The sequence below is a fragment of the Hippocampus zosterae genome, chromosome 20 (assembly GCF_025434085.1).
Source record: "Hippocampus zosterae strain Florida chromosome 20, ASM2543408v3, whole genome shotgun sequence".
Taxonomy (NCBI): Eukaryota; Metazoa; Chordata; class Actinopteri; order Syngnathiformes; family Syngnathidae; genus Hippocampus; species Hippocampus zosterae.
The window spans coordinates 2,034,970-2,050,397 of record NC_067470.1 but is presented as its reverse complement, the minus strand read 5'-3'; the positions used below and the strand labels follow the sequence as shown (position 1 = coordinate 2,050,397).

The 15,428-nt window shown below is 44.1% G+C and overlaps 2 long non-coding RNA genes across 3 annotated transcripts in view; both read left to right on the top strand.

The window, feature by feature from the left end:
- The window catches only part of LOC127593330 (uncharacterized), a 40,191-nt gene extending 25,470 nt beyond the window's left edge, over nucleotides 1-14,721 (top strand). The window contains exons 6-7 of the long non-coding RNA XR_007960376.1: nucleotides 8,447-8,545; nucleotides 14,655-14,721. This is a non-coding gene — a long non-coding RNA (uncharacterized LOC127593330). The remainder of the gene's footprint in view (nucleotides 1-8,446; nucleotides 8,546-14,654) is intronic.
- Nucleotides 1-15,428, top strand: part of LOC127593335 (uncharacterized) — a 165,992-nt gene that overhangs the window by 126,352 nt on the left and 24,212 nt on the right. The gene's annotated exons all lie outside the window — the stretch shown is intronic.

Genomic DNA, 15,428 nt, shown 5'->3' with positions numbered 1-15,428 from the left:
CCATGATCTCATAACTTTCTATAGCAAATTAGTACGCTATTGGGACGCAAAGCCTCCCTGCGCCACACACTTTGATTATTTTTATTTGCCGTGGCTTCCTCCTCTTCCTCATCATCATCATCATCATCACCACTGTATGAAGCGCGGGGAAGTTATTTTTGAAAACGTATTTGCTTGATTATGCAGTACGGCGGGAACCCTTGAGAGTGAGCTGATTAAAAGACGAAACGTCGAGGGGGGGGGGGGGGAAAGTGTCAACAAAAACAAGGACAAGGGAAGAGGAGGTGCGACATTTTACGCCGAGAAATTAAAAATGTATTTGCTTTACTCGCACAATTACCTGGTTGACATAATGCGAACAGCACGTCGTGCAGTATGAGAGAGCCCAAAACAGGATGAGGCTAATTATGCTTCCCACTAAACCAATGCAGGACCTTTTTGAGTTTCGCCTAATTAATGGCCGACATAAATGTCAAAAGCGTCATGTTCCGACCATAGTATCCTCATCAGCTGTCAATTAGCATTCGCTTAGGATACTAATGAGCATGCATGTTCTGCAACCGGCCCTCCGATTAGGCTTAGCGGCCGTTTTATTTGAAACCGAATGAAACGTGCAAACGAGGCACTCCTCCTTATGCACGGCTAAGAATATCATCAAGGCCAAACAAACCCAGTTTGTAAAATATACTTTGATGCATGTGCATAACCTTGTGCTTATGTCATGATTTATTGGCACAGAGCATTAGGAAAATGCAAATAAACTATTTTCTGGTAGTAATAACTTTAAATAAGGCAACATTATTTCTTTTACTTATTTAACCGACAATTGTCGACCTGGCTGCAGACAAGCAAGAGGAAATAAATCAAGAGTGGAAAGCGGTTTGAAAAGTGGAGAGTGAAAGAGTGGAAGCGCCTCCATTGGCCAGGAAACAAGTCGACTGTGTTCGCGCCCACAACGGCGCAAACAGCAATCGAAAGGAAACGGCACCTTTGCGCGCTCGACTTGCGCTAGGCACCAAAATAGGTCCCACGGTAATTAGTAGACTGAATAGTTTGTCCTACAAAGTAACAAAACATTCGTCTTTTGCTTCAATTTTTTTTTTTTGTTGCCACAAACACAACACTTTTTATGTTGTTTTTTTTTTTCCTCGACAAAGGAGCGGTTAGTTAGTTCTGAATAACGTTCAGGGCTGCGACCCCTGCCGAGTGGCTCGCTGGCGCTCACGGCGCCGAAGGTCAACACAGTCATGGAGGCGGCTAAAAGAGAACACCTTGTGACCTCAGCCTTTTCCGAATTTACTTCTTCAAAACATCTTTTAAGAATTTCCGTAACATACTGTTGTAAACAAGTCACACACTGAACATCAATTTAAAAAAGAAAAACACGTCGGTTCAAAATTAATGGTGTCCGACACGCGAGAATTGATTTTGTATGACCTTAGATGATATTATCATTATTAACCCTTTCAGGCACAGCGGTCACATGATCAATTTATTTGAATGCGCATTTGTAAAAAAGCACGTCGAACGTTCCTGAACGAAACGACCGTCTGGCCGTCATCCATCACGAAACGCTGCGGTAATCTCCGCTTCATTGGGCCCATTTGTTCCTCGGTTTACTTTGTTTGTCGAGCGGCAGTCTGTCGCTGTTTAGTGAGAGTACCAAAGAAGTTATTCATTTTTTTTTTTAAACATTTTGTGTACGCAGGCTGTGATACTGGCGCTCATAAATACGACACAAACGCTTTGTCGTGACGCACGAAATGATAATTGCGCGGCCCGGCGCAGATGCGAAACGCGCTCATTCGCTACTCCGTTGAGGAGAAACAAAGAAAAAAAAATCTTTTCAAGAGGTGAATGGAGATATGGTTGCACAAATGTGCACACCCTCTTATAACTGAGGAAGCGGCTGATTAAAATATCAAGTTAGGATACAATTTAAAGTAGCTCTGATGAACACTATGAAGTTCAAATGTTCTAGTAGGCTTGACAATTCGTATTAATATTTATGATTGCATTCAAACTCATTTTAATATCAAGTCATGATACACCCGCACTCTTTCAAGTGCCTCTAATTAACCCCAACTAAAGTTCAGATGTTCTAGTAGGCTTTCTGGCTTTTAACAATAAAGCGTATTTAAAAATCCCCCAAAATATTTCCTTGTTCATTGATTAGGTTTCACAAAGAATTTAGAAGGACCTCAAAGTCGAAGTTTTCTCTTTCGGGTATTTTTAGTCAATATCATCATTTCGAATCTTGTCCTACAGTACTGCTAATGTGTCACACGGGGTGATGATGCACAGCGGGCGGGCATCCCGCTTGGCTCAGCAGTCCAACACAGACTCTGATCCGCCTGATAAAAGTACGGTGGTGAAGCCGTCTCCATTTCAAAAGTACTTTGACCATATTTGGCGGTGATGTTTTGATATTGAACGCATCGTTCGGCGCGTAAAATCGTTTTATTTTTCCTCTAATGACGAGCTGCCTTCAGAAGTGTGACTGTAATCCCGCAAACGGAGCCCCGAACCGGACTTCCTCCTCTTCTAATCCGTCCGTAGCAGGTTCATCTCGCACGACCTTGGACGCGCTAATCCTCGGCCGGAGGGTTTTCGCAGCAACTAAATCCAAAGAGCAACACACGCGATGTGAACATCAGACCCGACCGAGTGTCAAGTCTGTCGCTAATTAAGGTGTACCGTGCCGAAGACTGATTGCATGCAAATGAGCTCGTTTTGAACGAATGGGTGGGTTGTTAGATCATAATGTGTTTTTTTTTTTGTTTGTTTTTTTCACAACACAGGTGTGCAGCCGCCACACAGCCTTTGTCATGTGTTGGACTTGTTAAATAATAGAAGGCTTTTTAATGCTGCAAAGATGCCAGTTTTGGCTGGCATGAAGCTGGATAAACACAATCTTAATGTCAGCTTTTTTATTTATTTTTTTCGTGGCTTTTCAGTTAAATATAGGACAATCTATTCATTGTTACTTGCTGAAAGTGGGTCAGGCAAGCAAACATAACAATGTGAAAAAAAGATGAGTCTCTCAAATAAAATGCATTCTGAAAAAGGAGGTAACAATGTTTAGATTTATGGAAACAAAGTTCACGTTTGGCGGCACCATTGAAAGTTACATGTCAGCAAGCTCTGACCTTGTTGGGGGAAAAAAACGTCTTAGATGGCAGGAAATTGCAAAATTAATGTTAACACGGTCTGTTTCTTTTCAGGCATTGGTTCTTGAGACCTTTTTTTCCTTTTTTATTTTATTTTTTTGTGAGTCAACTCAAATTTCATGTTCCTAATGGAAACACTTGGTGTCTTTTTTTGTGGATTTCATTATTTTAAAAAAAATAATGGCGAATCATCAAATTTTGCAGCCATGCTTCACTTCTTGAGACTTTTGTGGGTCTCTTAATCATAGGCATGCCCACCAAATTCCACGTACCGGTATATATTAATTTAAAAAAAACATTTTTAATGGCGAGTCATCAAATTTTGCAGCCATGCTTCACTTCTTGAGACTTTTTTGTGGGTCTCTTAATGATAGGCATGCCCACCAAATTCCACGTATATATTAATTAAAAAAATAATAATAATGGTAAAAAAAATAATAATAATGGTGAGTCATCAAGTTTTGCAGCCATACTTCATTTCTTGAGACTTTTTTATGGGTCTCTTAATGATAGGCATGCCCACCAAATTCCACGTATATATTAATTAAAAAAAAACATTTTTAATGGCGAGTCATCAAATTTTGCAGCCATGCTTCACTTCTTGAGACTTTTTTCTGGGTCTGTTAATGATAGGCGTGCCCACCAAATTCCATGTATATATTTAAATAATAATAATGGTGAGTCATCAAATTTTGCAGCCATACTTCATTTTATGCCCACCAAATTCCATGTTGCCGAGTTAAACATCTGTGCCATTTTTTTTTTATCCCTCTCAAATTTGAAAGCCTTAAACGTGGCGATTTTCTTGACCAATGAATAGAAACGAGAAAGGAACCCAAATTCAAGTAGGCCGATACACGCCGACAGTGAAGAGAACTGCATTTACTCGAAGAAGTTGACGCTAACTGGCGGTCATTTTCCTACACGGCGCCGCGTTGACCTTGCCACTCGGCTGTGTCACGTGCGCCGTTTGTGGTCTGGCTTGCATGCGCTCCATCCGAGTGCCGTTAGTCACATTAAAAAGTCTGTTTCAAATGCGCTGCTGGCTAAGTGAAGCCGCGTTCTCCTTCTCAACTTCAAAGTCACATCATCTAGATGATACAAAAGCCCGCGTCCCATCTTTGCCATTACGTCCAAAGTACATCCACCGTGGAAAGTTTCCCAATGATCCATTTATAGATTAATTCAACTTGCCAGGGCCTTTGTTATCAAAGTCTAATTGACTCATTAGAACATTAATTGCATAAATTAATGGCGTGGAGATAGTCGTTAAATGAGGAGCCGGAGTTGAAACAAAGAGATTTCGTTTTGAGCGCCCGGTCGAAGACAACAACAACAACCGCAGCCTGGTGAAACCTTCTTGGCACAGACGCTCATTTCCATACAAACAATGTTACACCCTTTGACACTATTCAATGTTTCCTAAATTGATGGCGCTGATGAGGCGTTGACGGCGGCAAAACAAATGAGCCCACACAAACAGGAAATGGAGGGAGCTGGTCTTCAAAAAATGTAGCGTAACATTAAAAACCGGAGACGGCTAGTTCAGTGATGATGGCCATGAGCTACCCCCCACCCCCAAAAAAAACAAAAACCAACAAAAAAACAACACAGTCTCATCAGCACTTTTCCAGCCATAACTGTCATTTGCCTTATAATCTGATGCCCCATATGTATGGATCACTTTAGCGTAGCTCCATCTAGTGGATGCATAATGTAACCGCAGCCACTAAGATAGCTTCTATGTACCTTATAATGCGATGTATGGAAACAGGTTTAAAATAGGCCATTCGTTGAAAGTGCGCCTGATACTCCGAAGCACTTTGTAGTGCGGAAATCATGTCTCATTTTAAGAACATTAAAAATAAAAAATCCAGCGGTGCTGGCCATAGAAAATGATGGGAAGCGCTGCTCAAAGTCATTTGAAATCACAAGCAAATAAAATACATCCCCAAGTCAATTTACAAGTCAAATTTAGTGTTTGACTTTCCATAGCATTGCTTTTTCTAAATGAATGACACTAAAGTGTCATGGAACCAGCTATTGAAGCCACTGCTGGAGCTTATTACCGCTGAAACTGTCATTTATTCTTCTCTATTCAAAGTTAATAGGCTTACACAATAGGGCCTTATACTAACATATAATGGAGGGCTGCGGGTGAATGGATGCCAAGCAACCCATCATTTTAATTTATGCCAAAAGCGTATTGTTCCTTCCCGGGAGAGAAAAATAAAAATAAAAAACATAATTTGCATCAGATGCCACCAATTGTAGTCGGCGTGATAAATTCACCGCCGCGATTTTCAAAGATAAATGTTTTGTGACATTTCTTCAAAGGCATCCGCACATCGATGGTAAATTAAACATTGTTAGATCATCAATGCCACTGCTGTGCGGGAACGATTTGCAACCCGATGCCTTTTCGATGTTTGGATTGAGCAAACTGTAGCAAAATACGGTCAACGCAAATGCATTTTCTTAGCTGAACTGTCGATGGCATCATATGGGCGGCGTCACTCTGCGCACACTGCGGTTAACGATTGATCCACCTAATTTCCTCACTTGCGCGCTACCACGGCCACCTCGACAGTCAAGACCTGCCTTTAAAAGACAAGCACACATTCAGTGTCACAGATCCTACAATGGAGAAATGTGATGATGGTGACCCCGAAGCTATTCGGAACTTTAGCAGAAATTTAATGGCTGGGATAAAAAAGCGTTTTCTGTACAGTAGACGTAAAGTCGCTTTCGAGAATACGAGCAAGAGAGTTACAATAAACGCGCAATCGATGCACGGTGAATTTATAGTTGAGAGACGGTCGCCACCTTGAATAGACTCTTCCCTTTGTCCAACATAACTCATCTCGCTTTGGCTCTGATTGACGACAATGATGATGATGATGATGATGATGAAGTGCAATGCTTATTGCCAGACTCCTCCCCTGCCATCGCGCGGGAGTCACAACATGCCTTCGATCACTATGGGTTTGGCAATAATTGATATGCAAATGAGATGCCATCCATTAGCCCCTGGCGGCCGACGTTTAGGTTATAGGAGGAAACACAAGTGATGCTTGCACCTGCTCTTCCTGGAAAGGTTTCTCCCCCCCAAGACGTCTGCCCGTGGCTGTAAATCCTGGCTTTTATGCGCCACCTGGAGATGTTTTCACAGATTTATCCGCACATGCGATGCAACCTGACGCTCGTGCGGACCCACTGCCGTTAGCGCTTACATTTCATTAGCAAAGCGTAAAATCTTTCTTCAGGCAGGAAACAAGCCTAAGGTGGCCTCCGGGGGGTTACGCTTGGCTTAAATTAAACTGGGTGATGTCAGATGTCACCGTGCAGAAGCCTCCAGAGTTGAATAAATAAATACATGCAGTACATATATATCATATTCATCATGACAGGATGCACAAAACGAATATTAACCAACCAACCAACCGTTTGGTGTTATGCATGTTTTTGGAATGTGGGATGACACCGGAGTACCCGGAGAAAACCCACACAGGCACATGGAGATGAGAATATGCAAACTCCATGCGGGAAAGCCGGAGGCGGAATCAAACGCTGGACCTCCGCGCTGTGAGGGCGGCGGGCTAACCAGTTCACCGTGCCGCTTAAATATTAACCAATGCTGTGAAACGCAAAGAAAAGCGGACACTTTGGTATGAAGAGGATATTTGAGGGTACTTTTTTGCAATTTCGAAGGTTCCTACAAGGACATCCTTGACGATTTTGTCCAATTGCTGCCAAATTTGATGCACATAGACAACTAAATAAATGATTTATAGAAAATGTCACAGGAAAGGCTTGGTGTCAAAGTTGATGAGTGAAATAGGATCAAAATAGGCCCAATTATTAGCATCTTTTAACCTGACCTGTTCTGATGGTAAGAAGTCAACCTGGCGAAAGAACGAGCTACAGAAAACTGCTAAGCGGGCTTTTGCTAACTTGATGAATCTGTCTCAAAAATTGGCCCAGTAATGAGTCTTGCGCATACCCGGCAACAAAATGACAAACATGATGATTTTCTTCATCTTTGAAAGACGCTAGGTTTCTCTTTGACCGCTTCTCGTCCAATTTGGTTGTTGTTTTCCAGGCACGTCTGTGCTACGTGTCCGAGTCGTCTTCTATGTGATGTACATGTTCTTCTTGTTAGCAGCAAGAGAGGAAAAAAAGGGGGGCGGGGGGTTAAAAAAAACTGTCCTGAATTATCTCCTCAGTCGCAGCGATTCATTTAAAAAATCAATTTTGCAGCTTAAACACCCTTTTAGTGCGGCGGGGACAGGAAGCGGAGCAGCTATCCATAAGGCTGATTAAAAAGCCGCAGAAAGACGAGCCAGCGTTGCCATTGTGCGTCTTTATTTCAAGTCAGACGGACGCACAAAAGCCAGCTGCTCGCTGGCTCGCCGCCGCTTTGTCATCTTAAAGTGCGCTCGCTTATTGTGCCGCCGTCTTTCTTCTTTGGCTTCTTGCGCATCATTCCCAGCATCCACCGTTCTGTGTTTGGCCCCCTTTGCTAATTGGGAAAGGATTAATGAAGCAAACAGAGAGCGCTTCTTCCCGCCGATACAAACACGTTTGACTGAGGATCATTTGCGCGCAGGCTTGAAAATTGTGTTATGAATCATGTGTGGCTCATCGAGCACGTCCTTAACACATCCTGGGCACGCCGAGGAGTGGATTTGCTAACTTTGACGCATTTCCACGATGTGGAGCAGCTCAAATTGAGGCCTGATAGGCCTATTTACCATTTAAAAACATTTATATGTAGCTAGCTTAAAACTAGCTTAAACTTAAGTATCTATTAGCACCCATTATCGCTCTCTCGCTATCAAAAATTCCACTTCCTCGCACGTTCTTCGGTCGGCTGTCAGCTGTTTTTGTCTCTTCCAGTCCAAGTTCACCGTAAAACAAACAAATCAGACACCAAAAGTCTCAATTAAAACCGATTGTTTCGTCAAATGAAAGTTCTCTCGCTAAATGCTATCATGTGACGTGAAGCACCACAGACAGGCTAACGGGAATTAGCATTGATGTCACTCAAATGATGAAGCTTCAGACAACTAGAAAGGCTAACAGGAATTAGCATGAATGTGACTCAAACGATAAAGCTTCATACTACTAGATAGGCTAACAGGAATTAGCATAAATTGGACTTAAATGCTAAAGCTTCCGAAAATAATTTGTTTTAACTCACGGTGAATCAATGCATGCAAACTGGGACATACAACAATATTCACGAGGTTTTCTTTTTTTCTCTCTCTGCCCAGTGGAAATGAAGATTGGAGATTAGTCGGCGACCTTCTCTGCCTCTTCTTGCTGTTCAGTACACGACATCAATCAATGGTCGGCATTGGTCATGGAAGAGCGTGAGTAGCTTTTTCTGCTTTTGTGCTCCATCCAAAAATCTTTTGTTGTTTTATATATATATATATATTTTTTTACACTTGCAAAACCCACCTGCTCTGAAGTTGCCTCGTCGTTTTGTTTTTTTTCTTTAATATGTGCGCTTGGGTTTTGTTTCTAGAGAAAGGATAATCATCTTCCTGAGCTCGTATTTAGAAAATAAATTAGTCTGATTGCTGAGGCTCTTTTTTTTTTTTTCTTGGAAACAAAAATCTGTTAATTGGCTTCTCATTTCGAAAATACAACTTTCTGATCTTTATTTTTTCATACGTATTTTTAATAAATAAAAGTATGTCCTGGGCTTCTTTTTCTTGAATATAAAAACTATTCAAGTTAGCCTCTGAAGTTTTTTTCCCCCCAATAAAATAAGTCTGCTTCGTGACTGAGAAGAAAAGAGCTTGGTCTTGAAGCGGCACACTGCTGGTCAATAATTTCTCACCAATTTAATATTTGAGGGTCGGATTATGAGAATTTAATATTTCAGGCGGTTCTTTCCTTATTCTTATTTCTATGTGATCACATATATGCAAAACACACAACAGCGAGCGACACACACAAACCTGCACTTTTCTATTCGGTGCTTCACGTGAAATGTACAAAGACATTCAAAAAATAATAATCATCATTTAAAAAAAAAAATCTGATGTCGGTATTAAATGGGAATTCTGTAATTTGATCCAGCCTTAGGCACGTAGGTGTATCCGATTTTGTGGCAGGAAGTGAGCATGCTGGGATTTTCTTTTTTTTTTTTTTCGGTCCGGCGCAATCAGCGCGTCAAGCCGTTTATCAGCTTAGCTGTTGATGAAAACATGGCTGACCGATTGGAAAAAGGCTTCTTTCTCATCTTGTCGTGGTTTCCTGCCTGCGTGCGTGTGTGTACGTCTGTGTGCGCCTGTGTGTGTGTGTGCGGCAAAAGAATGGAGTTGTTGAGTGTCGGGATGAAAGGTTGTGATCAGTGGAAAGTCTCCACCTATTACTCGTCTGCCTCTTCGCAATGATTGGCCATGTCTGCTTGCCGCGAGTCCTTCAGGAATAACAACATTGTGTAGTTTGATCTATTTTATTAATACAGGATTCAATTGTTTATTGCATGGACGTGATAGTCATGATACATGTCGGTGGGTATTTTCCTCCGACAGAGATAATTTTGACGTGTGTGTGTGTGTGAGATGCATCATGCCCTCTCCGACAAAACGCCCCAAACAAGCATCGAAAGAGGAAAGCGGAATCCATAATCATTTGATTTCATGGCCTGTAACCTCTATAAATTATGCCATGGCAACGCACTTTCCATGTAATGCTCTGGGGGCGTGCGGGGAGGGGGAGTACACTACCGCCCGCGAATAATAACCAGCAGAATGAACGAGACACGTCAGACTGAAGCTTCAAAACACAAACGGCAAGGTTGTGTTTCTTTTTGTTGGCGTGTCATGGCCACAAGTCGCATTCGCGCAATCGTAACTAGGAACGGCCGATTATCGATGACTTGGTATCGGTATCAGTCTGATGCAGGCCTTATTTGGTTTTTTGTTGTTGTTGTTTTTTTTAAAAAGGTGGACAATACCAATGTCTTAAACTTAAAGGGAGGGGAAAAAAATCGGACATTGAGTAACATATTTTCCTACTCAGAACAGAAGAAGACATCTAATTGAGTCGATTACACAACTGAGCCTCATTTACAAAAAAAAACATTTAAAAAAATTAAATAGACCACAGGAGTCCAACTAAGGCCTCTGAAGTAACCAGTTTCAAATCCGCGAATGCATCCTCCAGCCTCCTTCGGTCCGATGCTAAAACTTTTGGTGCCAAAGAGAAGACCGTAGGAAGCGAAAAACACAGAAAAAGGGTCCCCGCATTTGCATTCGAACGACTCAGCACTCAAGCTGGGCCAAAAAATGTTGGAAATGATGGAGCTCCATCAAACGCTCGTCGTCATCATTAATTCACGCCGGGCGAAGACTTGCTCGGAATCCTGAAGTGAGCGACGCCAAAGAAGGTTCCGCGAGTGAACCGCCGTCCTCACACAAAAACGACCCAAAATCAGACGAAGAAAAAAAAAAACAAGGCTGCTTCAGCTTTTTAGATCCAAGATTCATAGATTTTTTTCTTAACAAAGTGAATAAAGTTCAAGAGCTGGCCAAAAACGACCAAACAAAAAAGTCTTTCCATTCCCCAAACGCAAACGTGTGGTTCCAATCATCTTCCCAAATTCTTTTTTTTAAGATTTTAAAGCCACGAGCGATGCAATAAATCCAAGCTCGAGCTGACTAAGCAGTGGAAGCGAAGCGCCGAAGCTTTCCAATTCTTCTCAGTCAAGCGTTCAAGACAAGGGGATGCTCGATATCATTTTTTTTTTCTCAAACCGCGACCCTTTGAGAACTCGCCCATACCGAGTACGAATACCGTTCGTAATTTGGATATCCAAAAATGTCATTGATTCGCCAATGGGTGAAACTGCCGCGGCATAGCGCCAACTACTGCGGAGGAGGACTTAATCAATGTCAGATGACGTATTTTGCCTTCAGTATCGTAGGCCTGTTTTTGCAGCCTCCACAAGTTCCGATTCCTTCAAATCAGGCTGGTATCGGCCTGATACCGATACCGGGTATCGGTATCTGTGTCACCCTGTAACCTGATAACATGATAAACTGTCCACTGTCGTGACCGCTGTGCCTGAAAGGGTTAAATTAGTTAATCATTCATAATAATAATAAAAAAATCATATGAATTCATGCAAAATCTGAAATCGACCACATTTGGAAATTCCGGGTTTCTACTCGACAGCAGTAATGACGCTGCCTGGTTCACTTTAATGTCACGTGTGACCGCACTCAAAGGCCAATCATCTTGAAAACAGAGACCAGAGCTGCGGACGTTAAATGTTCTCTAAAGTCCATTTAACGTCCGCCATCTCCGTCGTCGACGTTGTTTACTTTCGAATCAGGCCTCGCTCAGTTTGGAGCCACCGTGAGTTGACGCGGCGCCGTCTTAACTCCCAGCTTCATATGGGAAATGCCGATTTCCGCGCAAATGAAGCGTGATCAATTACTTCCCAGCTGTTTTGCCGCCGGATCCTTCGTGACCGGCTGCTTAAAAAGATACCGTTCGACTCCAATAACCCAAACGTCGACGTTGTGCCGGCGTGTGGCAAACAAGAGTGGTGTGTGGTTGAGGCGGACAAGGGAGTGTAGGGGGGGTACGTGAGGGGGGGGGGGGAATAAGGGAGGTAATCAGTAGGCCGAGTGACTGCGGAGGTGAGAAGCGGGTGACGCTGATGGGAGCTGACGCGCAGAATTGGGAAAGGATCAGGAGACGGCGACACTTGAGGAAGCTGTTTCCTCAGCCTGGAAAACTTTGATTTCATTTAATGGAGTGCTCATTAGGATGGAGAAGTGGGGAGGAGGGCTTGTGGAGTGGTGGGGGGGTGGAGTATCGCAGGAAAAAGAGCTCCACTGGAAATCGGATGAAGCGGATGATGTGAGAGGGTTTCCTCGAACACAAAGTGTGTTGCTGTTTGTTTTTCTCTGCGCAATTAATGTCCCGCCGGCTGAAATCGCAGGTGAATTTTGTCTAATGTCACCAAGGGAGAGAGACAAAAAACACACCAACAAAATCACACAAATACCAATCAGAAACCCCAACCCAAATACAGGCATTAAAGCTTAATTTGAAAGCCGAAATCTTAGTCTGAAATCCAAAGGAAGGATTTATACCCAAAGTTGAAAACGTGTCCCTGACTTGAAAATGTTATTAAAATCCCTCATTTGAAAGTCTTACCTGAGTTCAAAACCCGAACCCAGGCTGGAAACCCTCGATCGAAACCAGTCCTGGAATCCATAAATTGAAACCCTAACTGAGGCTTGAAGTTATGAGACTCTTAAAATCCTAAACCTACTTTGAAATCCGAACTGAGGCTTCAGACCCCAACCTGAAACCCTGACTGTCTTAAAACCCTAAAACTGGTTCGAATCTTCTTTCGGTTTCATTTGGAAACTCCTCCCCTTTCGTCCACATCCCCGTAAACTGAATCCTCAGCCTTCAAGAGTGCGACGAGGTGGGGACCAGAGAGCAGGACTGAGCTCCACTGAAAATCAGATGAGGGTGATCAAAATTGACGCGGACGATGCGAGAACATTTGCAAGCGGTTTGCGGTTTGTTTGTCTCGGCGTAATTAAACTCCCGCGGGTCTAAATTGCAGGTAAATTAATCATTGTTCTACCAAGAGATACACAGAAAATAACAGAATCACACATCGACGCGGATCTCGGTAAACACACAACACCCCCCCCCCGCCCCCCCTCCGCCCCGCACACACTCAGGCTCGCGTTTACACCGAGATGCGAGTATGCAGCCCCGCCTTCTTTAATCCGTGCACGAGGGAGGAGAGAATAATGAAGCACGAGGACTCGGCTGGCTATCAGATGGCGGCTTCCTCCTTGTTTCCTTCACATGTTAATTACTTTGGCCCGTTTGCAATTTTATTTATTTATTTCAATTTATCTGCCGCGGTTGATAATCACGAACGAAGAACAGACACTTGCCTCGCTTAATTACGCGCCGGCCCAATATTTTTGAGGATAGCTCGAGTGTAAATTTTAACACTGGCTTGAGAGCGTAAACTTACTCCAGGCCCAAAAATCCGGGAAATATAAGGGGACGTGAAAGCCACTGCATCGCGATGGATGACGTGTGTGGTGACTCACGCGGGACTGATGAATCTGTTCAGCTCCATAAATATATACACATATATATATATGTATATGTATATATACATTCAGCTTCCGTACCGCTTGATCCTCACTAGGGTCGCGGGGGTGCTGGAGCCTATCCCAGCTGTCTTCGGGCAGTAGGCGGGGGACACCCTGAATCGGTTGCCAGCCAATCGCAGGGCACACAGAAACGAACAACCATTTGCACTCACACTCACACCTAGGGACAATTTAGAGTGTTCAATCAGCCTGCCACGCATATTTTTGGAATGTGGGAGGAAACCGGAGCACCCGGAGAAAACCCACGCAAGGCCCGGGGAGAACATGCAAACTCCACACAGGGAGGCCGGAGCTGGAATCGAACCCGGTACCTCTGCACTGTGAAGCCCACGTGCTAACCACTGGACTACCGGGCCGCCCGTATATATACATATATATATATATATACTGTATATATATACTGTATATATATATATTCGTATCTATACGTACACAATATAACAGTGTGTGGGTGTGTGCTTGTTTGGTGCTTGCGTCGGCTCGCAGTCAAGCGCGCAACCGTCGCATGTGACAGCATGCCGGCATTTTAAATTGCCGGATCAGCGCGCCGCGCCGCGGCAGTGGCGCCGATAAGCATCCGACATGGAGCTGACAGTCTTGCGGTAGGAGAAAGATGATGAAGAGCGCCGAGCGGGCTTCCTCATTGCGCAGCTGATTCCAACAGGGGCGGCCTTCAGTCAGAGGAAGCCGATTGGACGAGAGGGCGTGGAGGGTGTCGAGCGGGAGGGGGGGGCGAGGGGGGAAGGGAATCCGTCGGCCGATGATGCATGCGAGTTACCGTCCAGGGCATGTGAACGTACACGAGCTTCCTTATATCCAATCGAATCGATCGTGGAGAATCCGCGCCTACCTGGATCGTGCGGAGGAGTCCTCTTTTTGAATGCGCTTCACAAGGCGCTTCCTTCGAAAGATAAGGGCAGAGGTCAGCGGGGCAAAAAAAAAAACGTCCTCAATTCGGGGGGGGGGAGAGCCAGGATGTAGTGAGAAAGCGCCACATGATCTCCGTCTACCATCGAAATATAAACTGAAAAGAACGAATAGTCCAAACGCGTTAGCCCTTACATGCACGCTGTAACCTGATATCATGATTAGCTGTCCGCTGTCCCTGAAAGGGTTAAATCGAGACTTGGACCTTGCGCGACCACATAAGCCCGTCAGCCCCATTGTACGAATCCAAGCATTCGTCCCTGCTAAAACCTGAACTTGAACCCCTAAGCAAGGCTTGAAACCCTCGCTGGAATAAGGTCGCTAACGTTAGCCCAAATTAGCAAAACATGCTAATTTTTGTTTGCTTTTGTCGTAGGTTTTCGGAACCGAGCGTGTTGTTGAACGAATCCAGAACGCCAGACTGAGATGCTCTCGAAGACTACTTTGGAGGACCAGAGGTCATGGCAGAACCAGTTGGGTTTAAAGCGACGGGGACAGGACTTTGTAGCTTGACCGTCATGAATTGGCTTTTGGATTCACGGAAGTTAGAATTGCAACTCCTGGGGCCAGATTTGGAACTGGCTGTGGAATTATCATACGGTGGGATGCACAATCATTCCTTTGCCGGAGAACCCGAGTCCAAACTCAAACCCTGGAGCATCCAAGAAGTAGCTGGGATGTCGTCAAAGCTCCCATTTGACGCAACCGCGAGACATTGAGCCGTGATACGCCTCAAAGGGACATCACAAAGTTCCAGACAAGCCAAGCTTTTTTTTGTTTTTCGTTTCCGAGTGAGTCTTGCGAGTCATCCGAGGCCAAGGAAGCAGTTTCTCAGCCTGCGATAGACAAACCGACACGGCTACTTCGGATTCGGCCAATTCCGAGAAATCACTTTGATGCAGAAGGGCCGATCCAAACCCCAAACTGTACGGATGCGAGCGCCCATCCCTGCTCCCTGGCACGAAGCCCCCCCCCCCTCCAATTCACCTCCTCTTCCCTCCCTTATTTTTATTTTTTTGCTTTTCTTTATCACCAACTTGTGAATGGCAGCCAATCAGGAGCATAGTCTCCCCGGCTTCAGCCTCCGTGACACGCAGAACCAAAAGTGATGTGGCGCTATACAGAAGGACAGAAGGAGGCGGGGGCGGAT